The following is a 23,459-nucleotide window of genomic DNA, read 5'->3' on the forward strand; positions in this document are numbered from 1 at the left end:
TCAAACTTAATGCCCTGATTTCCAACTTTGAGCGTCAGTTTCCTGCAGAAATAGAAAACTTGCTGGACTTTCTCTTTAATTAAACTTTTTATTTTGAAATAATTGTAGGTTCACATGCAATTGTAAGAAACAATACAGAGCAATTCCATCCCCCTCTCCATCTTTTACCCAGTTTCCCCCAATGGTAACACCTTGCAAAACTGTAGTACAATATCACAACCAGGATATTTATATTGACATAGTCAAGGTACAGAACATTTCCATCAATGCAAAGATCCCTTACCTTGTTTCTAAGCTTATTTTAACTAGAAATGGATTTAATACAGAGAATTAAATGTTTATAAACTTACTGGAGGGGCTGAAAAAATGGTCTCTAGACTGGGCTTTTATTAATGGCTCCCAGAATACCATTGAACTCACCAGTTAGGAGCTATTACTTCTGCCACAATCAGGAAGATGGGGAATTGAGAGGCCACCACTGAGATTATTGCACTCAAGAACGTATCACCACAGCAAGGGTCCATGGATCTAAATTTGGGACTAGAAGCTGGTTCCCAGGCACTAGAATGTTGAGTTTGGCTGGCAACATCTCACAGATGCTTCTGAACACTCATGAAGCTGGAGACTGGCCACAATGCACTGCTGCAACCCCCCACATTTGCATGACCTTTCTTGTCAGCAAAAATCAGCTAACATCAGCAGGCCAATGACTACTCCCTCTCTTCCACCCTCCAAATCTTACCTACTGGCAGAACCATCTGTATCTGGGATTCTAACTGCTACTGAGTCTGGGAAATGAAATTTTAACTTTTTAAATTCTGGAAGGGATGGATGCCGAGTCTCAACTGACTACATCCAACGCAGATGACTCAGAAGTAGATTTGCATGCTTAATATTGGGAAGACAGGAGAGTTCCTATCAGATTTGCTATCATTTTCCTGTAAATGAAAGGGTGAAGTCAACTGCTGCTGAGTTTTTTAGTTTCTCTAGTTATTGTGAAGAGAGGAGCAGTCAATTGGCCAGACTGACATTTGCTGAAGTCCCTCTTAAGGCTGGCAGTCATGGATTTGTAGGGAACAGTCTGTCCCACTGGGTACTTTCTCCAATTGTGTTTGGCTGTTTAGGTGTCAGCAAAGGGAAAAGGAGCAGTTGCATTCACCCAGGGCTGAAATTTTTACCAAATCCATGTGACAAAAAAAGGACAAAGGAGTTTTGGATTGTGACAAAAGTGTTTTTAAAATTATGGATCATGAAAAATAAATAGGGTCGGAAGTGAAGAAAGGAGAAAGCCGAGGAACTGTTTGGAAGTAGAAAAGTCAATGGCCTGAAGGTGCTGAAAAGTTGGAAAGAGGCCACAGAGTGGCTGGTCACGTCTGCAGGCAGACTTTTGTTTCCAGGCACCCTCATTCACATCCAGGCTAATCCTGGATCTCCTCTAAACAGGGAAGCGGGCAGTCGTTGGCTCAGAAAGTAGAAAAACATAATCGTGGTTCTGCAGCTTTGATGCCACAACTAGGTTCACATCTCTGCTTCATCACTTGTAAGATGCGTGACAGCTGGCAATTCATTACCCTGAGACTCCGTTTTCCCTTCTTCAAAAGGGAAACAAAAACATCGTATGCTGGTGAGAGGACTTGAGATAATGCACATAAAGCGCTTAACACAGCGCCTGGCACACAGTAAGTGCTGAACACGTAGGAGCTGTTATTGTGATATTTGGAATAGAAAACCAAGAAACGGTTACAAGGCGAACAATTCTAAGTGTAGAAGTAACTGTTATTACAGTAGGCGCATGCGCCTGTCCACGAGCTACGGCTAGGGCGAACGCTGCGCATGCGCCGGAAGTTGCAGACGGGAAGCCAGCGAGGTCGGTTCCGCCCGACTCCAACATGGCGGCGCCCTTTGTCTGCTCTGAAGTGCTGTCCCTGGCCTCCTCGCTGCCGTGATGCACCTCCCTCTGCGGTGGGGTCCAGGACATGGCAGGTGAGGGTCAGCAAGCATCCGGGGCCGGAGGAGTCCCAGGAGTTGGGCGGAGGCGGCGCAGGATGGGGCGCGGCGGGACGCCGGGGACGGTTGTGTGGGGGAGGGGAGGGAAGTGGACTGAGAAGGGAACCCGGACTGAGGGGACCCCACAGGACAAGAGGGTGCAGGGCAAATGGGTGGGGGGCGCCGCCCGTCGAGCGGGCGGGGAGTGGGCGGGCGGACCGGACCCGCCGTCCCGGCGAGGGAGCGCGAGTCGCCTCCGGGCTGGGTGACACCCCAGCTGGTAGCGTCTTCGCCCCCGCCGCCCGGCTGTCACCGCCCCTTGACCCCGCGCGCCGCTGCTGGTGGGCGTTCTGAGGCCGCGAGGTGGCGGGGTGCAGGCGTAGTTCTCTTTGGCCGGCGGGGCCCGACGGCACAAGCCTGTCAGGGCCTAGGAGGAGCTTGCCGTGTAGGAGGCCGACACTGCCCCCGTGTAAGATTATTTCATTCATTCGTTGGTTCCACAGACAGTGGTTCAGCTCTTGATAGATTCTGAGGATAGAGAGAGTGATCCGGACTGGCATAGTGGTTAAAAAGTTTAAACTGTGGAGCCTGGTAGCCAGGTTTGGATCCCGACTCTGTGCTTGCCAACTGTGTCCTTCGTTAGTCTCTCGCTCCCTGTCACGGTTTCCTCATCCTTAAAGCAGAGTTGAGAATAAAACCTGCTTCCTAAGATGGTTATAAAGATTAAATGAGGTAATATGTGTAAAGTACTGAGAACGCTTCCTGGCACAAAGTAAACGCTGTATGTGTTTGTTGCTGTTATCTTTCGTATCAGCATCATCACCCAGAGCTCAGAGATTCATGTGGGAGACATACAGATACATAGGCAATTCTGATATGATGGAAGAAAAGCAGAAAAGTTCTTGCTCTGGAAACACTGAGTAGAGGCACCTCACTCGGTCTAGGCGAATCCAGGGAGGCTTCTGTTCCTCAGGAAACTGAGACCTGAAGGATGCTTGGGGAGCGCGGGCAGGAAAGAGGGAGAGTATTCCCAGTTGAAGATAGAGTTTGTGAGAAAGCTGGGAAGCCAGTGTAATAATTAAATGAAGTTCTCTGCCTAGAGACAGAGATTAGAGGTAAGACTAAAGAGGCAGTCTGGTCTGGTCCTAGGGGCCCTCCCCACTTTTCTTTTTTTTTTTTGGCCACCACATGGCATGCGGGATCCTTAGTTCCCTGACCAGGGATCGAACCCGTGCCCCCTGCAGTGGAAGCAGTAGAAGCCAGAGTCTTAACCACTGGACCACCAGGGAAGTCCCCTAGAGGGCCTTTTAAACTTAGCTGTGGACTTGAAATTTTAGGTTAATGGGACTCCATTTAAAAGTCAGATTTGTGGGCTAGAAAGATCACTCTAGTTAAAGAACGTATTAAAGGGAGTGGGCCCGGAGGCCAATTAAGAGGTTACTAGAACTATCAGGTGAGAAACGAGGGTGGACTTGAGTTAGATTAGAGGCAGAAGGTGGGGAGAGATGTTTTGGAGGTAGACTTGGCCAAAGTTGGTGATTACTTAGATGAGGGGTTTAGAGGCAGGGAGGAGTCAGGTTGACTCCACATGTTTGGCTGGTGGCTGGTGGTGCGGCTCAGTGGGATAGGGGGCAGGATGGGGGGCAGGTCTGAGGAGGGAAGATAAATTTCGTTTTGAACATGTTGAAAGTAGGTGCCTGTAAAACGTCCAAGTGGAGCTGTCCAGTGGTGATCTAGCATCCGGCGAAGGTCACTAAAGTTGTGGGCAGGGATGTGTCACCTGGGTGAGGGTCTGGAATGAGAAGCACGGTGTCTGGGACATCCCAGAGGAATGCTAACGCTGTAATGATACTTGGACCCAGCCTCATTGCTTTTGCTTGTCGACCTCGTGTTATGTCTTTCGGTCAGCAGGCGTTCCTGAGTGTAGGGAATGGCACTGGCTTTATTGATCTTTGTGTCTCAGATGTCCAGCACAGGGGCTGGCGTGCAGCAGGCCAGTAACAATCCAATTTAACGCTTACTGAACACTTTGTGCCAGGCTCTGTGCTCAGTGCTCTGCATTTGCCTGTGCTTGGTGGATGAAAGGGCAGCTCTTAGGGAGCAGGTACCCTGCAGTTTCTCATCAGTTTTTCCACTTGGTCTTCGATTCAGGTAATGAGCTGGAGGACGAGCGCCAAGCTGGAGTTGCCCCAGACAAACTGTCAGAACAGAGTAGCCTGGGCTACTTGGAAATCTGAGGTATGTCTGTAATACTCAAAGATGAAACAAACCAGGAGGTCAGTTTGTTTGTCCTTCTCCTCTAGGCTCAATGTGATTCAAATCACCCTTTCAAGATAGCTTTTTCTTTAAAATTATACAGTAATGACAAAATCCTAGTTAGTTTGGTTGGGAGAATGTTGATAACATTATTGTCGTTTTACTAACAAAGATCATGCTAGGTTAATCCCTGGGCAATGTTCACACCTTGTTTTAAGTAAGTACAAACCAAAGTGCTCCAAAATACAGTGGCTGAAAGGAAATAGAAATTTATTCCTCGCTCCTTCACAGACTGGAAGTAGGCAGTCCAGAGCTGGTCAGGGCAGCTCACTCTGTTCCATGAAGTTATCCAGACACAGGGTTTCATTGATCATGTGGCTCTCCTTGCTCAAACCCAGTCTTCCATCTCATGGACTAAGCTGGCTGCTCTAGCTCCTGCCATCACGGATGCACTCTGTCTGGCAGAGAGGGAAAGACAGAGTGGGGAGCACACGCTCATTCCTTTTAAGGTTCTAATGTTTAGAGATACATATTTTTGTACAGCGTGTCCCCAAACACAAGCATCTGGTGTACAACCAAAGGAGGAATCACGACTATTCCAGTGCTAGAGAGAAAGCTGGCTGACAGAACCTGCTCTGTCCCCAGTGTGACTAGATTGCTGGCTTTGGGGGTTGGGCCCAGCCCAAGGGAAGTCCACTGCACTGGTGAAAGAGGGCGGGGTGTGTTTCCCAGGCCTCTGGGTCTCCAAGGCAGGCTCCCCTGGCTTTGGGTAGTTTGTGTTGCTTGGACCCAGAGAGTCCAGGCTTGTTCACTCATTCAGTGTTTTCTGTGCCTGACGTGTCAGACACTGCGCTGGGGGCTTGGGATGTGAAGATAAGTGAGACTGGATCCTGGGAGCAAGGAGCTCTTAGCCACGTGGGTGACCACAGTACGACACGAGGAACACCACAGATACCTGTTCAAAAGTGTGTGGCGCACAAAAGGAGGATGACTGACGTTGGAAGGCTGTACTGAGGTGGAGAAGATTCAGAGTACATAACGTGTTTCGGATTGATGACTATAAAGGTCCCCTCAGACAGAGGCGGCAAGGACTCTGGAGTTGGGTGTGAACCCCTGCTTCCCTGGTTAGTGGCTCTCTGTCCTGAGGGTCAGTCACTTCATTCCTCTTCCTCAGTTTCCTCATCTGTAAAATAGGGATAACAATGTTTACTTCAGAGAACTGTTTTGAGAATTATGTGAGGTCAAGCAAGTAATTCACGGGATCTGCTGTGAACATGTCAGTTCCCTCCTGCTGCAAGGTGTGGGGTGGTTCGAAGCCAGAGAGACACATTAGGATTGCGGTTGAAGAACACCCAGACCGATAGGGAAGCCAGGTTGCAGTCTGTCCCTCTCGAGGCAGGGATTATCCAGGTTGTACTCAGAGGATCAAGGACTGCGCTGTGCACTTCCTGTTTTTCTCAGGAGTCCCACCAACGTCCTAATTAAAGTTGTCAGCCTGGATTCCCAGAGACCATATTCTGAAAGCTCCGGTGAGGGGTCCTTCGGGAAGGAGAGGATTCCCTCTGCCTGGTTAACTCCTTCAAGCTCAAATGCTTCTGGGAAACCGTCTCCCAGCCCTACTCACCCCTGCACCCCCGCCCCAGCTGAGTTGGGAGCCCCTCCTCTGTGATTTCTTAGCATCCTGCAATGACCTTGCAGTACTTTTTTTTTTTTTTTTTTTTGGCTGCGTTGGGTCTTTGTTGCTGTGTGCGGCCTCTCTCTAGTTGCCGCAAGTGGGGGCTACCCTTCGTTGTGGTGCACGGGCTTCTCATTGCGGTGGCTTCTCTTGTTGTGGAGCACGGGCTCTAGACACGCGACTTCAGGAGTTGTGGTGCGTGGGCTCAGTGGCTGTGGCTCGCGGGCTCTAGAGTGCAGCCTCAGTAGTTGTGGCGCGCGGGGTTAGTTGCTCCGCGGCATGTGGGATCTCCCCGGACCAGGGCTCGAACCCGTGTCCCCTGCATTGGCAGGCGGATTCTTAACCACTGCGCCACCAGGGAAGCCCCTTGGAGTACATTCTTACCTCCTATGATGATCATAGGTTTCCTTGCCTGTCTCCCTGTGAGACCACCAGCAGCTCGTGGGCAGAGACAGGGTCTTATTTCTCCTGGTATTCCCACTATGTAGGTCATTTCCTGGCACGCAGTTGGTGCTCAGTAAACATTGTTGGATGAATGGATGATCGGCCAATGGGGCTGGAGAGACCTCTAGTGCGATGAGGGTTTGGCATACTATTAATGAAGAGAGGACAACCCAATGGTTTATTTGGTGTCTGGGTGTAATATGGGATGTGGACATGGTAAACTATGACCTAAACTATGAGAGTCTAGGTCAGAGATAGTTTCTCTGTCTTTCTTTTTCCAGTTAAACAGGGTTTCTCAACGTTGACATTATTGCCATTTGGGGCTTAGTGAGTCTTTGCCTTGGGGGCTGTCCTGTGTACAGGATGCAAGTAGCATCCCTGGCCTCTGCCCACAGATGCCAGTAGCCCCCACCTACCTCCAGCTATGGCAGCTGAAAATGTCTCCAGAGGAGGCTGTACGTCTCCTGGGGCAAAGTTGCCCCCAGCTAAGAACCCCTGAGGTACAGGGTGCTGGTTAGAAGCATGAACTTCTAAGCCAAGCATACCTGAGCTGGTCCTTATACTTACTAGCTGTGTGCCTTTGGGCAAAGTACTTGACCTCTCTTAAGCCTCCACTTCCTCGGGTGTGAAGTGGAGATAATGATGACCTCACACTAACTTTATTGGGTGGAATTATTAATGAGGTAATGCATGTAAAATGCTTAGTCAAGTCCTTGACTCCATAATTGGTAACCAGCATTATTATGTGTTAGGAGAGGATGACCCTGTGAGGGTCAAGAAAGAAAGTGTGCAGAGTTGAGGAAGAAAAAAATGTTTAGGACAGGAATACATGCACGAGGTCCAAAAATCAGAAGGTTCTAACAAAAGTACTGGGGAAAGTAAGTCACCCTCCCACGCGTGACCCGGTTCCCCTCCCAGATAACTATTAACAGCGTTTGTGTGTCGTGCCCGGGCTCTTCTGTGCATATATATGTCTGTATGTATATATAGGGAAGACCATTTTTAAGTGCCAGAGGGCCTGATTTTGTTGCACATATACTGAACCTTCCATTTAGAACGCTGAAAGGGCAGCCTCTGTGGGCAGAGCTTCAGTTTTAACAGTTTGCCACAGAAGAGAGCAGGTGGCCCACTCTCTACCGTCCTGGAATTCCCCCAAGATGGTGCCGCGTGGGTGGCACGGAGGTACTCAGACATGGTGTCTGGCAGGGTAACAGGCACCACAAAAGGGAGGGACCCCAACCTTAGAGGAAATGAAAAACTCCCAGTACCTTTTGTGCACAAAGCATATTGTCCTGGAGACCATAATCTACCTCTTTTGCTGGCCACATTTTTAAATGATTGAAATCACAGAGGTCACAAAGAGCAGGCATTTTAGCACCGAGTGCTTTCAGCATTTGCTGCAGACGTGTGTGTTGAGTGTCAGCATAGGTGCCTTGCACTCTCGGAGGTCCTCATGGGTGTCAGTAGCTCAACAGTCCAAGGACCAATTAAGGTTGACCTCAATAATGTGGTCACAGATACCTACAGAAAACCAGAGCATGGGCTCTTCCATTCAAACCTGCTTGTTATGAATTGGAGAGATCAGCCTTGAGCTTCAAAGGAAGGAAGCAAAGGGCATGGTTAGAATTGAGAGTTGTTCACTCATGTCTAAACCGCAGAATGCAGAGCCTCAGAGGTGGCAATTCCAGCTGAGAGTAGGGACCTAGCCCGAAGGGAGGCTTGGTGGGTTCATTGTAACATCAAAAACATACTCAGCTTCTGGACTTAAAAGGTCTGGCAGCAGAACCTGTTCTCCTCACCCCACCCACACTACTTCCTGTACTGGCCGATTAATCTAAGCAGTAATTTTCCTGTCCTGAATGGAAGGCTCCAGGGTTCAGTGGGAAGTTGTATCTCTCCGGCTTCTGCTTCAGAGCCAGGGTGGTGAAGCACTTCTCATTACTATAGTCTCAGGGCTGGGTGGGCCCCTGTCAGGGACTTTCCTGGTTTAGTGTAACTCAGTCAGCTGCCCAAGTTAATGCTTCAAATCATTGCTTAAAGTCAGAAGGAACATTGTTTAATTTTGTAAATTGTCTTTTTAAATATTGAGTAGATACAAAATAATACTGTACCATATAAAGGAAAAGGATACAAGGAACACCCATGTACCCATCACCCAGTTTACAAAAAAGAATGTTACCATTACCTTTGGAGTGCCCCTCCCTGATCCTGTCCCATTCCCACCCCCACCTAATCACTGAATTTGGCTTTTATCATTCTCTTGCTTTTCTATTTTTTACTTTTTTTTTTTTGGCGGTGCCAAGCCTGCTTGTGGGATTTTAGTTCCCTGACCAGGGATTGAACCTGGGCCACAGCCGTGAAAGTTCTGCATCCTAACCACTGGACCGCCAGGGAATTCCCACCTCTAGCTTTTCTTTATAGTTTTACCACATGTGTTTGTATTGCTAAGCAATGTATTGTTTAATTTTGCATGTTTTTGAACTAAATAAATAATTTCGTTATTTTTCAGTGATCTAAATTTTTTCCTTAACATATATGTTCTTGAGATTAAGCCATGTTACATATAGGTGTATTTCATTTTCACTGATGAATTATGTTCCATTGTATGAGAACATATCCGTTCTGCTATTGATGGACATTTGATTTGTTTCCAGTATTTTGCTGAGACAGGCAGTGATGCTGTGACCATTTCTGGGACACACGTGTATAGCCTCTCAGGGTACACCCCTGGGAGGAGGACTGGAACACAGGGTGCATGCATCTTCAATTTGACCAAATAATACCAAACAGTTTCCAAAGTGGTTTCCCCAATTTACACTTCAACCGACAATTCTGTTTGCTTCACATCCTCCAAACAATGGTATTATCACATTTAAAGTTTTTTACTAACCTGTTGGAAGGTTAGTGATACCTTATATGGTTTTTTCTTTTTTAATAAATTTATTTTGTTTATTTATTTTTGGCTGCATTGGGTCTTCGTTGCTGCACGCGGGCTTTCTCTAGTTGCGGTGAGCAGGGGCTAGTCTTCCTCGTGGTGTGTGGGCTTCTCATTGCGGTGGCTTCTCTTGTTGCGGAGCACGGGCTCTAGGTGCCCGGGCTTCAGTAGCTGTGGCTCACGGGCTCTAGAGCACAGGCTCAGTAGCTGTGGTGCACAGGCTTAGTTGCTCCGCGGCATGTGGGATCTTCCCAGACCAGGGATCGAACCTGTGTCTCCTGCGTTGGCAGGTGGATTCTTAACCACTGCTCCATGAGGGAAGCCCCCTCGTGGTTTTGATTTGCATTTTCATGATTATTAGTGTGTTGAGCATCTTTTCATGCATTAATGGATCATTCAGGTTTCAGCTTCTCTGAAACAACTGCTTAAATCTTTTGCTCATTTTTTTTAATTGAATTGTTTGTCTTTTTATTTATATGTAGACTTTTTTTCTTGTGTTTTGTTTTGATACTAATCCTTTGTCAGTTAGATGTGTTGTAATTATCCACTTGCAGTTTGTGGCTTGTCTTGTCACTCTAGCTTTTTTTTTAATGAAAAGAAATTCTTTTTTTTTTTTAATTAATTAATTATTTGGCTGCGTTGGGTCTTTGTTGTGGTGTGTGGGCTTCTCATTGTGGTGGCTTCTCTTGTGGAGCACAGGCTCTAGGCGTGCGGGCTTCAGTAGTTGTGGCATGCAGGCTCAGTAGTTGTGGCTCACAGGCTTAGCTGCTCTGCGGCATGTGGGATCCTCCTGGACCAGGGCACGAACCTGTGTCCCCTGTATTGGCAGGCAGATTCTTAACCACTGCACCACCAGAGAAGTCCCCAATGAACAGAAATTCTTAATTTTAATGTCATTTATCAATTTTTTAATAGCTAGCACTATTTGTTTCTTTTTAAGAAGTTCCTACTTCAAGTTTATAAAGGTATTCCCCCATATATTGTCTTCCAAACATTTTATGATTTTGCCTTTTACATTAAGTTCTTTAGTCTGTTTATAATTATTTTTGTGTATGGTGTGAGATAAGGAGCTAATTTCTTTTTCCTTTTTTTAAAATAAGCACATCAGATTGTCCCAGTACTATTTATTGAAAAAATATATCCCTTTGTTGTGGGTCTTTAATGTCACCAGTAACCATTATCGTACATCAGGTGTCCACAAATATATGGGTCTATTTCTGGCCTCTTTACCATCTATTCTCTATCTGTGTGCCAGTATCACACTGACTTAATTTCTAAGTTTTCATATAATAATTCTTGATATCTGGTAAGGCTTTGGCCATTTGCTTTTCCATCTTCATTTTAGATTGTGCTTATCAAATTCATAAAAATTGTTGGAGTCTTTTATTAGAATTGCTTTGAATTTTATTAGAATTGAATTTATTACATATCAATTTGGATAGAGTTGACATTTTTATGATATTGATCTTCTGATCCACGAATATGGTATATCTCTCAATTTACATAACTTAGCAAATTCTGACATTAGTCAGTGTCTTTACACTTTACTCTCAAGCAGTTAGGACCTTAATTCACTTTAATTCCTAACACTCCCTCCTCAACTTTTATTCTATAGGTGTGTATGTTCTTTTTCAATTTTAGAAGACGTCATTTGTTCAGTATTTGTTTAGATTTACTTATTTCTTACTTACTACTTTAGTTGGTCCTCACTTCTTCTGGCATTTAATACTTTCATTCTGGGATCACTTTTTAGCTACCTGAAGTGTACCTTTTATAATGTGTGAATTTGGGCTGTAGTCCATTTGGGGGCCATCTAACAGTTACAGATTCTCCCAGGGAGAATTTTATACCCCTCCATTTGGTGCCAAGATTTCATATAGGCTTTTTCTGTGCCATCTTCTTTCCACTAAGATATATAACCCTTTGGGGCCAGCTTTATTCTGGAGGGCCCTCCCGAGAGACCTCCCTTCTTGGCAGCAGGGGGAGAACTCGAGCTCGCTCAGTTCTGCAAATGCCCTCGCTGCCCACCCTTATAGCTCCACTTGCTCTCTGGATTCCAGCCTTTGCTTAAGTTTGTTTCATCTGTCAGTATTCCTTACTGACTTGTCAGTTCTTCGATGCATTTTAAAAGATGTCAAACAATTTTCTTCAGTATTTGTAGCCATTTGTAATGCGAGCCAGCCAGGGTACCTGGTGTGCCGTGCTTCCAGAAGTTAAGATGCTTCAGAGTTTCAATTTTGTGTTTCATTTGGCAGCAACAAATTCTGCAGGTTAGAACTAAGACTTAGTAATGTTCACTTCTGACTTTTTTTTATAACATGTTTTGTGACACTGATTAGTATAAGGAAAGGGAGTTGGCAAGTGCCAATTAATGACAGAGAATTTGCCCTTTTGGGACAGACTAAGGACCTGGTGAACCCAGAATTCCGTGTCTGTCCACGAAGTTTTGTCCTTGTTTAAAGTGAAAAGAGGACAGCTTGTAGAGTGTGGTGGACTTTGACCTTGAATCTGGGCATGTCATTGAGACCTGGGTCAGATGACAACCCCTCTAAGCCTCATTTTGCTCATCTGCACAATGGGGGTGATCATATTAATACCCTCCCAGAGGACTGTCATGGGTATGGATGAGGTAGCATGTATATATGAAACACTTTGCAGGCAGGTTGCCACGGCAGCTACTCCAGTTACTCCCTTAGTGGCCCCCGTTAGACGTGTGCTCTCCACAGGTCGCTGCCCTTGGGAAACAGCGAGCCTACTATTTCTCTTGGCAGTAACCTCCCCTCAAGCGTTTAGCATGGTGGGACTTCTTATTAGCAAGACTGTGTTTTCTCTAGATGCAGTCCCACAGTCCCACCCACAGTCCTTTACCAGGACTCACGATTTCCTTACAGCTGGGTAATACCCCATCAGGCTGGGAAATTGTAGCCTCTGCATGGGACTGTCTGATCAGTTACTTACATCCAAGCATTAATTTGTACCTAACCAGTGAATGTATTTAGAACTTACATCGGTATTGACAGGTCTGACCCAGTGTACCGCCTTCTGCTTCTGCTCGCTGGGGACATACACTGACCTACAGTGGAAACTCAGTCTCTTCAGTCTTTGCCAGTTTGAAACCGGAAGTGGTAACTTGTACTTATTCATATTCGATTATTAGTGAGGTTGAACATCTTTTTTCTGTATCGAGTATATTGACCACTCATATTTCTTCTTTCGGGAATTGCCTGTTTATTTCTCTGACTCATTTTTCTGTTGGGAGATTTTTTTCTTGTTTAATTTTAATAACAGCTTTATTGAGACAGTCACATACCATACAATTCACCTATTTTAAGTGTACAGTTCAGTGGCTTTTAGTTTAGTCACAGAGCTGTGCAGCCGTCACCACCAGAACATTTTCATCGTCCCCAAAAGGAGCCCACAGCCCATTAGCAGTCATTCCCCATTTACCTCTATCTCCCCCAGGCCTAGGCAACCACTTTCTATCATTATGGATTTACCTGTTCTGGGCATTTCATATAAATGGAATCACGCAACTTGTAGCCTTTTGTGGCTGGCTTCTTTCACGTAGCACAATATTTTCAATGTTCGTTCAGGTTGTAGCACATATCAGTACTTTTCTTATTGTCAAATAATACTCTATTGTATGGATATACCACGTTTCATTTATCCATTCATTAGTTAATAGACATTTGGGCTGTTTTGACCTTTTGACTGTTATGAACAACGCTGCTGTGAACACTTGTCTACAAGTTTTGTGTGGATGTACGTTTTCATTGTTGACTGATTTTTTAAGAGCCTTTTATATATCAGGACTTGTAACCCTTATTTTCCATATAGGCTGTAAACATTTTCCCCCAGTTTATATTTGCATTTGGGAAGTTGAGAAGATAAGGGTAGAAATGTGAATGAAACAGAACATTTAGGTTTCTGACCAGTCTTTCATACCCCTAAGAATTAAGTTTGTGTACCCTCACTTCCCCACCCTAGTCCCCATAAGCAGCCCCTTGGGGCTGGCTGGCTTCCTTACATGGCCGTGCGGGTGCTCTCTCTGTCTCTCTCTGTGTCTCTGTCTCTCAGCCTGCCTGCCCTAGAACCAGGCAGCACTTAGGGTGGTTTCCAAGTTTCTCTCAGACGCTCACACTTCAAAATAGCTGGCTGAAAAACCGCCAGGGTTGCAAGTCATCCATTAAAAGGCCTCACGCTGCTGCAGGTGGTGGGTGGGAGGGGCAGGAGGTCCGCAGCACTGTTTCTTCAAGGGCCAGCGCTGGGGCCTGAGCTGCTTCTAATCCTCCCAGGGCTGCTGTCCAAACACTCTCTTCTGGAGCGACACTCAGCATCTGGATTTGAGTAGCCTCACAGTTTTAAGAAATCCTTGCAAACTGAGACATTGAATTCTTGACCACTTTCTGTCCAGGCCTATCTTAAGTTTTTGAGGTCTCCTAGAATATTCCTCTAAAATATCCTCTTACACATTTAGTTTTTGCCCAGTCAGGTTTTACAGAATATTAACTTTAGTTTAATCCTATTTGGAATAGTAAATGTAAGACTTGCCGTTGGCTTATATAGTTCATAGATGTTCGTATACAGTTTGTAGTTGATGTTCGTGTCCTATATGTTCATATTCAGAGTTCATGTTCATAGTTGGAAATCTTAAGATTTCCAATATAGGGAAAGTTTTAGATGAAAAAAAACCGCTGCTAAATACTAGATAAATATCTCATTTTTATTTTCATTCACATGGTGTCTGTTATACTTCAAATGCATGCATTTGTAATCTTATTAATGAAATCGTTTACTCAACATTTATTAAATCTTAACAGTAGAAGGGACCTTCACAGTTACTAATCGTAATGAGGAAACAAACCCAGAAAAAGTCAGTCACATGAAAAGCATGTGCTACGTTGAAGTCCATATACATCTACCTCCTAATAATTAGTATTCAACCTACTTTTTTCTTTTGCTTTGGATTCTTGATCGTAACTAATACCATGGGACAGCTAATCCTGCCTTTGGACTTGTTATAGTCTATCCTCTTCCTCAATGAAAGCCTCGTTGCTCCTCCAAAATCATCATGTTCTTTGTAGAAAGAAGTTAGTGGGACTTCCCTGGTGGCGCAGTGGTTAAGAATCCACCTGCCAGTGCAGGGGATACGGGTTCAATCCCTGGTCCGGGAAGATCCCACATGCCACAGAGCAGCTAAGCCCGTGCGCCACAACTACTGAGCCTGCTCCCTAGAGCCCACGAGCCACAACTACTGAAGCCTGTGCGCCTAGAGCCCATGTTCCACAACAAGAGAAGCCACCGCAATGAGAAGCCCATGCACCACAATGAAGAGGAGCCCCTGCTCTCCGCAACTAAAGCCCGCGCACAGCAATGAAGACCCAACACAGCCATAAATAAATAAATAAATAACTTTTTTTAATTAAAAAAAAAGAAGGTAGCTTTTGCCTTCAAGTACAAAGCACCTCTGCCTTGCCTTATGGTTACGGTTGAGTGGAATAAGCATTGCAGTTTGCAGGGCCTTTTCCTGATCTTTTTTCAGGTTGAAGCTTTATCTGTCGTGGGTGCCTGGGTTACTGATGAGATTTTACGTCCATTTTTAGAAGATAGGGCCAGGAGGAGAGCATTGGGTTCCCCATTTTCCTGTAATAGAGCGATGTTGCTGGCATTGGTTTATATGTAGTCATGTAAGAATGATGATGGCCAGCGGCAGCTCTGTGAAGTGGAAACTTTTACTGGCATCTGCATTTTACAGAAAGGGAATTGAGGTGCAGAGATTTAAGAACTCTTGCCCCAGGGACTTAACCAGCTTTGGCTGGATTCCAAGGCAGGGGTTTTAACCGGGTGTGGGGAGTCAGTCAGCCCCCTGAGTGTGTGTGACTCTCCCAGGAGAGGCCTTCAGTGCCTTCGAAGTGTCGGAGGGGTTCATCTGGGTCTGGAAAAGGCTACCAGCTGCTCTTCTAGGGGATTTTCCATTTTGTCCCCTTAAGGAATTTTTGCTCATCATGTTTTCCCGAGTGACACATTCTTTGTGCAAATTATCATAATTTTCCATTTCCCTTATGAGAAATTTTTCCTGTTGAGAAGTTTTCAGTCACCAAGTCTTGTAGAGAATGTCTGAAAGGTTTTACGGTGAATAGAAACAAAGAAACTCTGACTTTGTGGACATTTTCTTTTTTTCTCTCTTTTTTCTTTCTTCCCTCCTTCCCTCCTTGTTTTACTTTCTCAGTTTTAATATTTTAATAGATAACATTTACAAATGGTAAAACAAAACAAACAAACAAAAAATCCAGAAAGGATACAGAGTGAAAAGTGTAAGTCCTTTCCACCCTTCCCCTGCTGCTCTGAGGGGATCCCCGTTACCACTTTCTTGTATGTCCCTCCAGAGATGTGGGCGTTTTCTTTGAAACATGAGTAAGAGGTAGGAATTCTCAGCCTGGGATGTGGTTTTGGACAAGCAGCATGGCCCAGCTTCTCCCAGGAAGGGTCGGATACTAAATATTAAGGGACGTTGAGGCACTCGAGGAAGAGGTACTGAAAACCTTCAAAGGATGTTATAATATTCAGCAGGAGGGCCGCTTGCACAGGCTGCTCAGAAAGATCCACAGTAATTGTGTTGGATTCTGGGCACCAGCCAGATCCTCCTGGTGCCAGCGAGGGGTGACGTTGTCCCATTCTTCACGTCCTGAGGGTCCAGCGCTGCGGGACTTCCTGAGTTGTTTTTCTGCTTCTGCTCTTGCCCCTTCAGCCTGTTCTCCATACTCATGCAGCCAGAGTGACCTTTCAGAAATGTGAGTCTAACTGTGGCTCTCTCTTGCTTAAACCCCTGGCGTGACTCCCATCAGCTGGGGATGAAGCTAAGTCCTGGTGTGATAGGTGTGGCCTCCAGCCTGTCCCTCCAGCTGCATTTCTCACCACTTTTTCCACTCACTTGTTAATCTCATGATGTGAAGCGTGCTGTTCTCCCCCAGCCCAGTCCCCAAGCATGCACACCACTCTCTGTCATGCATCCAACACCGTTGCTTGTGCTGATCTTTACCTGGATGCCCTTCCTGCCTTTGTTCGTGTGTTTTTAGATGTACTGAGCACCACTTCCTTCCAGGTTGGCACTCAGTGGCACCTTTCACCTCTCATCAGTGGGTAGTGACAGTCTGGGTCTTCCTCTCCGGGGGAAGGTCCTCGAGAGTGGGTGCCCAGACAGCCTTGGCCTTACTCCCCTTGGAGCCGCCAGCTCCCAGCAGGGCACCCGCACTAGGTAGTGCTCTGCAGTTGACTTTAAAGACTGTCCACTACCCTGTCCCCTCAGCCCACCACATGCAACGATTGGACCCCGAATCCATCTATATTTAACTTGAGTGGGTGATTCTTCCCAGGCTTTCTGCCCTAAGTCACACAATCACAAAGACCTGACAGCAGAAGTTTGAAGCCAGGTAGGAACAAAGTCCATGTGCTTTTTTGTCACATTGGACTAGAGTGTGGCTACTTTGGTCTCCAACTGCCTTCCCGAGGCCTTGACCAGCTGCCTTTTCCAAAAGGAGCCATGCGATTCACTGGTAAAGGGACTTCACTGGGATAACCTGGTTTGTTTTGTTTTAATTAATTCATTTTTTTCCTTGTTTGTTTCACTGTGTATCAGTCACAGACTTTGTTAGAGAAAAAATATCTAATTCTACTTTTGCCAGGATTTGTGCAATACTCCCTGTTATTTATCTTCTTTAATCCTCACAGCCGTTGTGTATATGGTGGTTCTCCAATTTAACGGGTGAGCAATCTAGAACTCAGGGAAGCTTGCTTGAGCCCCCCTTGGTAATATTGGAGCCAGGATTCAAATACATGTGCTTTGAGTCTGAGTCCATACGTCTTGTCTCTTCTTTATACAATAATCTCTCCCAGGGTGGTCCCATTCCATCTTGTGGCAAAGACTAGAATGAAGTGAAGAGATCTGTTCAACCATCTCTGCTGTTGACGTCTCAACCGTAATTGGCGAAAACAGAACTCTTGCTTTCCTCCCACTAAACCTTTGCTCCCACAATCATTCCTCATCTCAGTAAGTGGCACTGCCACTTGGCCAGGTTTCTCAGGCTAAAAATTTTGGTGTCATCCTTGACTCCTTTCTTTTCTCACAACCCACATCTACTTGATCAGCCATTATGTTGGCTCCACCAAAACATATCCCTAATCTGACTACTTCTTTCCACCTCCACCTTGGTGGAGGCCACCTCCCTCTCTTGCTTCTTTCCTGGTGTTCCTATGTCCACGCTTGCCCCCTTGCAGTCACTCTTCTGCTCTCAACCCTCCTAGGGCGCCCCAGCATACTTAGAACTCCAAAGCCTAACTGGCCTCTAAAACCCTGAGTGATCGCAGCCTCTCCTGCTGCCAACCTCAGCGCTTCTCATCCTCCCACTCGCTTCTTCCTTTTCAGGCACGCCGGCCCCTTTTGCCAAGGTCACACCTGTCTCAGGACCTTTGCATTTGCTCTACTTTGTACCTACTGTAACGGTCCCTGGGCTTATGGTAGCATGGCTCACTCTTCATTCTGGTCTTTGCTTAAATGTCACCTCCTCAAGAGAGGTCCTCCTTGACCCTTCTCTTAGATAGTTAATAGCCTCTGCCTCGGCTTGCTTTGGTTTTCTTCACAGCACTTAGTATGTGACATTATGTATTATATTGATTTATTACCTGTCTTCCCCGCTAGGCTCAAAGTGAGAATACTGCCCCTAAGGTGAGCACAGAGTAGGCACTCATGAAATGTTTGAGAAATCTTTGGTATTTGTTTATATCTGTTTCTTAATTCGTGGACTGAGGACCCCTAGGGGGAATGCAGTATGTATGAGCAGTTGTGCGGCTGTATCACACCACAGACCTTCTGTATGTTAGGGGAGATTTATCATTCACTCACATAGAACTGCTTCTCAAACACCTATTAGTGCTGTTGTGATTAATAGATGGTAAATTCATTTTTCATAGTGGTTTTTGTCTATATTTTTTCAGTTAACAAGCACCAAAAGTACAACGATCATTTCATGAGGGTCCACAGAATATTTTGACCTTGAGTTGGTCCTATTCAACAAGGCCAGGAATTGGTTCTATACCAGGCCTGTACCCCAACTTGATTTGAGGGCAAAGTCCTAGGGTAGGTGCTATAAACAGCTGTAAGGAAGAAACAAGAAGTCGGCCTACCCAGCAATGAGTTTATTAAACTTGGTAGGGGAGTCCACCTACCAGTATAATTTCAGGCTGTGTCCATGTGCCACCACCACTCAGGGAGTACTGGGCAGAGGGGAGCAGGGGGGACATTGGGAGAATGATCAGACCCCATGCCAGTCCCACATGTTCTGATTTTGTCTTTTTGGTAGATTTTGATTTATCCCGTGTCAAGCTTCAAGAGTCCCCAGAGCAAGTACTAGCAAGATGGGTTCTAAACTGGCACAGGTGCTGGGATACAGGACACACTTTCTTCAGGGCCAGCCAGCCTTCCCGCTCAGCCACGTTCCTAGAGCAGTGGGGTCCATCGGGGGTCAGGGAAAGGGATGTCCACTCCCTCTTCAGAAGTGTGGTTAAATTTAGAGATAGTACAAGTTGTATAGTTTGAAAAGCAAAGTCAGTAGCACAGTTTAATTTTATATTCAGACATTATTTTTAGATTTAGAAAAAAGTGTTATAAAAATAACACAGACTTCAAAGCAAACGGTACTGAATCTTGGCAGGGAGCATTCTGTAGAAGGAAGCAGTGCTTTTTCAGGGTGGGGGCCACTATTCAGGAGAAGATGAAACGTTTGGGGCTGTTGGGAAGGGCTGAGTCAGGTTTACGTGTTTTTACAAAGTGGAAATGGACTTCTGAAAGTTTGAGAAACACAAGCTTAATATAAGAGCTGTGTTTGCTGGGCAAGGAGGAAAGTTCCAGTACGGTTGGTTTTGTTGATATTTGCTTCTCTGCCACGTTGCGCTGAAAAGGGACGGGTTGTCACAGCAGGTGGGTTGGTGGAGTCGAGCAGGAAGCTTTCATGTTTGCAGGGCTGGCCTGCTGGGAACTTCCATTCCCTTGGCCTGAGTTTGTGTATGCCAGGTTGTGTACACAAGCCACCAGTATTTCTGGAAAATCAGGAACGCTGATCCCTGTCATCGCTCTCAGGTGCCTCGAGGCCCTTGGATGGCTGTCTCCTGTCCAGGCCTGCAACTGGCACAGCATGTTCTGGGAGCTGGGGACTGCTGTTCATCAAGATTGGAGGGCAAAAAAAAAAAAAAGATTGGAGGGCATCTCCTGGTGGTAGGCCAGTTGTTTCCTGGCTAATGGTTTCCCTCTGTGCAGCAGTTTGGAAATGCATGCAGTTCAGTGCTTGCTAATAACCTGGGCAATATTTCATGTTTGACAGGTGCCCATTTGACTCTGAGATGGAGCGTTGCTCTGTGGACCCACTTAGAGCTCTGGGCAGGCGCTCCAGCCTTCAGCCAGGAGCACCCTTGGGGTTTATGGAACAGTTGCTCAATATAAAGTGCTTCCCTGACAGAGAAAATTGCTCTGAGTGGTTCTTGCCCAGTGCCCCCCCCCCCCCCGTCTCTTCATGTTAATTGGGCTCCGGGATTTTTCCAGACTGCATTTAGAAGGAATAATGGGTTGTGATTACAACATCTAAACAAGGTTCAAGTCACCAAGTAGGGTTTTTTTGTTTTTGTTTTTTTTTGTTTTGTTTTGGTTTTTTTTGCGGTACGCGGGCCTCTCACTGTTGTGGCCTCTCCCGTTGCCGAGCACAGGCTCCGGACGCGCAGGCTCAGCGGTCATGGCTCACGGGCCCAGCCGCTCCGCGGCATGTGGGATCTTCCCAGACCGGGGCACGAACCCGTGTCCCCTGCATCGGCAGGCGGACTCTCAACCACTGCGCCACCGGGGAAGCCCAAGTAGTTTTTGAGTACACCCGAGGTGCCCAGCGTAAAAGGATATGTAGAAACCATCTGATGTGGTCTTTGGCCTAAAAAAATATAGAGAGTCAGCATCTCTGCTTCCTGGTAACAGTCGTTTGCTGAGTGCTTACCACATGCAAACACTGGGCAGGCCCTTTGCTAAAGTTACCTAGCTTAATCCTGTAAAGAACGTGGGAAGTAGTCCCCCTGGCTCCACTATGCCAGAGGAGAGCTTTGCTGTAGGTCACCTGCGGGTGTGGTAGGAGGCAGGACCTGGAGGTGAGCCTACTTGGCTTTGGCCCCAGAGGCTCTGCTGCCTCCGTGGTGCCGAGCTGCCTCTCAAGTCCTAACTGTTGGAGGCAGCAGGGCGGAGCTTGGGGCCTGGTGTAGCCATGCTCTTAGTTTTTAGGTGATTGGACTGTGCCACACGTGGTGCCGTGCTGCTTGGCGTGTTGAAGACCCTCCATAAATGCCATTTTGTTGTTACTGTGGGGATCTGGGATTCAGGTTTTGTTGAGTTGAGCAGAGTGGATTTCACGACCCAGGGAGAAACTTTTCTCACGGCAGCAGTCTGTGTGTGGATGTTTTGGATCCGAAAGGCAAATGAGGTGGACTGTGTTTTCTCCGGCGCTCCACCCCCCGTCACTCCTGTCCGCCTTTGTGGCTCTTTCCCCTCCTCAGGGCAGCCCTGGCCAGAGCGTCTGGGAACATGGTTGGAAACATCCCATCTCTGCACGGATTGAGTGTGGCACTTTTACCTCACTTTTTTCTTATTACAAATTTTGTTAAATTTTGAAAAATGTTCCCGTATAAAAGTATATGAAATGCACATATTTAACTAATAAACCTAGGTGTATCCAAATGAAGAAATAGAGGGCCCCCAGTGTCTCAGAGGACCCTCCTGTCCAGAGAGAGCTGTTGCCCTGAAATAGTTTGTCAGTCATCCCCTTTGCTTTACAGTTTTACCATCTGTATCAGTTATCTCTTGCTGTAAGCAAACCACCTCGAAACTTAGTGTCTTTAACCATCAGCAGTTTATTATTTCTCCCCATTTTGTAGGTCGACTGGGCAGTTGTTTTTGTTCTACAAGGTGTTGAGGTCACTCGCGTGCCGGTGGCTGGGCTGGAGCCCTGGGGCTGTCAGCTGGGGCATCTCGGCTCTTCTTCAGGGGACCCGTGCACATTGGTGTCTCCTCCAGGGCCCCTCCATGTGTTCTCTCCCCCACAACTGGAGCGCCCGGCCATCACTGCAGTGGGGTGGCCGGGTTCCAAGAAAGCAAAGCAGAATCTTCCAGACCTCTTAAGGGCCAGGCCTGGAACTGGCACAGAGTCACTGCATGCTGTTGGTCAGAGTCATCCCAGGGCCACCCAGGTTCAGCTGGAGTCTCACGGCAGGTGTGGTCGGATGGGAGGGACTGTTGGCGGCCGTCCTCAGAGACCGCGCCCACGGTGCCCGCACATCCATGTCCGGGTTGCTTCTTTGCATCCACACTGCGGAGCTTCCCCAGGTCCCTCACGTTTTCGTTCCCAAATGAATTCCTTGTGAGGCTGGCCAGGGCTTGTGTCCAGCTAGGCTGCTTGTCCTCAGGGGAGCATCCCACCTCTGACACCGAGGTCTGCCCCATCAGTCAGGGATATGGACTGAGCAGACGGCAGTGTCGTGGAAGGTGCCCGCTCACAGGCCGGAGTTGGTCGGAAACACGAGGGCTTTGGGCTCGATGGGCTCTGCGGTCTAGTTCTGTGTGAGTTTTCTGTTGTGCTATGTTTTGGGGGTCTTTCTTAGAAGCAGCTTTAACTAAGGCCCACACGTAGCACCCTTGAAGCAAGATGAAACGAGGAGGGGACCCCACTCTCGTGCTTAGCGGAGGGCACCGCACACTGCGGGCGGGCCGGCAGAACTGCACTCGATCCCCGCTGCGGGTAATGAGCAGCGGGCTGGCTGCTGATCTTGTTACTGTGTTCAGGTCTCCTCAGACAACGCCCCCTCCTTGCGTGCACTCGGGACGCGGCTCCCACATCGCTGCCCGCCCCTGGGGCCCGCATGTCCCTCTGTGTGGCCCAGGCAGGTGCATCCTGCCCCACGCGCTCACCTCTTTTCCTGGTCCCCTCTAAGCTTGGCCAGATCCTGGTGGGTTCCTTTCACTGTAGAGTGTAAAAGAGGAGACAGGAGACAGAGGACTGCATGCTCATTCTAGAACAACAGTTCACCCAGGTTTGGAGGTGGGGCACGGCTTGCTTCTATCTCAGCCCCTCTGAGGGGAGGACCGAGCCGGCTGGCCCCTCACCGGCTCACCACACCGTCTTGGGGAGAAGAGAGAGGCTGTTGGAGCTTTGTAGCAGGCAGGCAGCTGGGGGAGGTGAGTGGGTGAGCACCGGAGGACAGCCTGGGAGCTCTGAGTTCCACTGCCCCTGGGGGCTGTGCGATTGTAAAATCCACGGTGCTGCTGACAAGTGACACCATTTAGCACTCGGCAAGCCCCCCAATGGCCCTCACACCCCCTGCGGGGGCCAGTCACAAGATGGGGCTTGTGAGTGCATGTTTTAGCGCTGTTTATCTGTTTGTGGGGATGGCCATTTTTTCCCTTCTTCCTTCCTTCTAGTTCCTCTCCCTACTTCCCCCATCCTTCCCTGCTTCCTCCTTCCCTTTTATCCTCGTGTGTTTTCTCTCTCGTCCATTTCTTTCTTTGATTTTGTCAGAACAGATGCTCTTTGAGGACTGTTTCTCTTGTTGGAACAGCTTTGGAGGCTTCAGAGGGATTCCAGAAGCCTCTGGTGTTCTCCCGACACCCACATTTGGGGAGGAGCCCACTTCTGGGCAGGCATCTCACATCAGAACACTGCAGTTAGCTTTGGGTGGAAAACATTACTCGTGGCGCGCAGCTGCTCCCCCGTGTGTGGGGCGGGGAGGGGCTGGGGTGCTGGGCCACCGCCCACCCTCTCGCAGGGACCTGTACCAGCCGCCTCCCAAGGCCTCTGGAAGTGAGTGCGCCCCGTCCTGACGTGTCGTCCCCCCTCCCCCACCAGGGCTCCTCTCGGCCTTGGTCCCAGGCAAGGCCAGTAACCACCTGACCTTGGAGCTGGTAGGTCCCTTCCACCCTGTTGGCCAGGAGTCTTTTCTCGTGTTTATCTTCCCAGCAAGTCAGATCGCTTTCTGGCTGGAGGGTTCTGTTCTCGGCAGGCTCCAGCCCAGGGGCCTGGGAACAACTCTGTACCTGGCGGTGTGTGTGTGTGTGTGTGTGTGTGTGTGTGTGTGTGTGTGTGTGTG

The 23,459-nt window shown here is 47.5% G+C and overlaps 1 protein-coding gene across 3 annotated transcripts in view; it reads left to right on the plus strand.

Annotated features, from left to right (window-relative positions):
- The first annotated feature begins 1,833 nt into the window (after positions 1 to 1,833).
- ZBTB17 (zinc finger and BTB domain containing 17) overlaps positions 1,834 to 23,459 on the plus strand; it is a 31,972-nt gene continuing 10,346 nt past the window's right edge. For 2 of the 3 annotated variants that reach the window (XM_029227949.1, XM_029227947.1), the window contains exons 1-2: positions 1,834 to 1,983; positions 4,138 to 4,224. The gene's annotated coding sequence lies outside the window, so the exon portion shown is untranslated. Of the gene's footprint in view, positions 1,984 to 4,137; positions 4,225 to 5,086; positions 5,367 to 23,459 lie in introns of all 3 variants that reach the window. The other variant, XM_029227950.1, reaches the window with a different exon arrangement.

Source organism: Monodon monoceros, unplaced genomic scaffold (assembly GCF_005190385.1).
Source record: "Monodon monoceros isolate NGI ecotype Baffin Bay Population unplaced genomic scaffold, NGI_Narwhal_1 Super_Scaffold_18, whole genome shotgun sequence".
In the NCBI taxonomy this organism is placed as follows: domain Eukaryota; kingdom Metazoa; phylum Chordata; class Mammalia; order Artiodactyla; family Monodontidae; genus Monodon; species Monodon monoceros.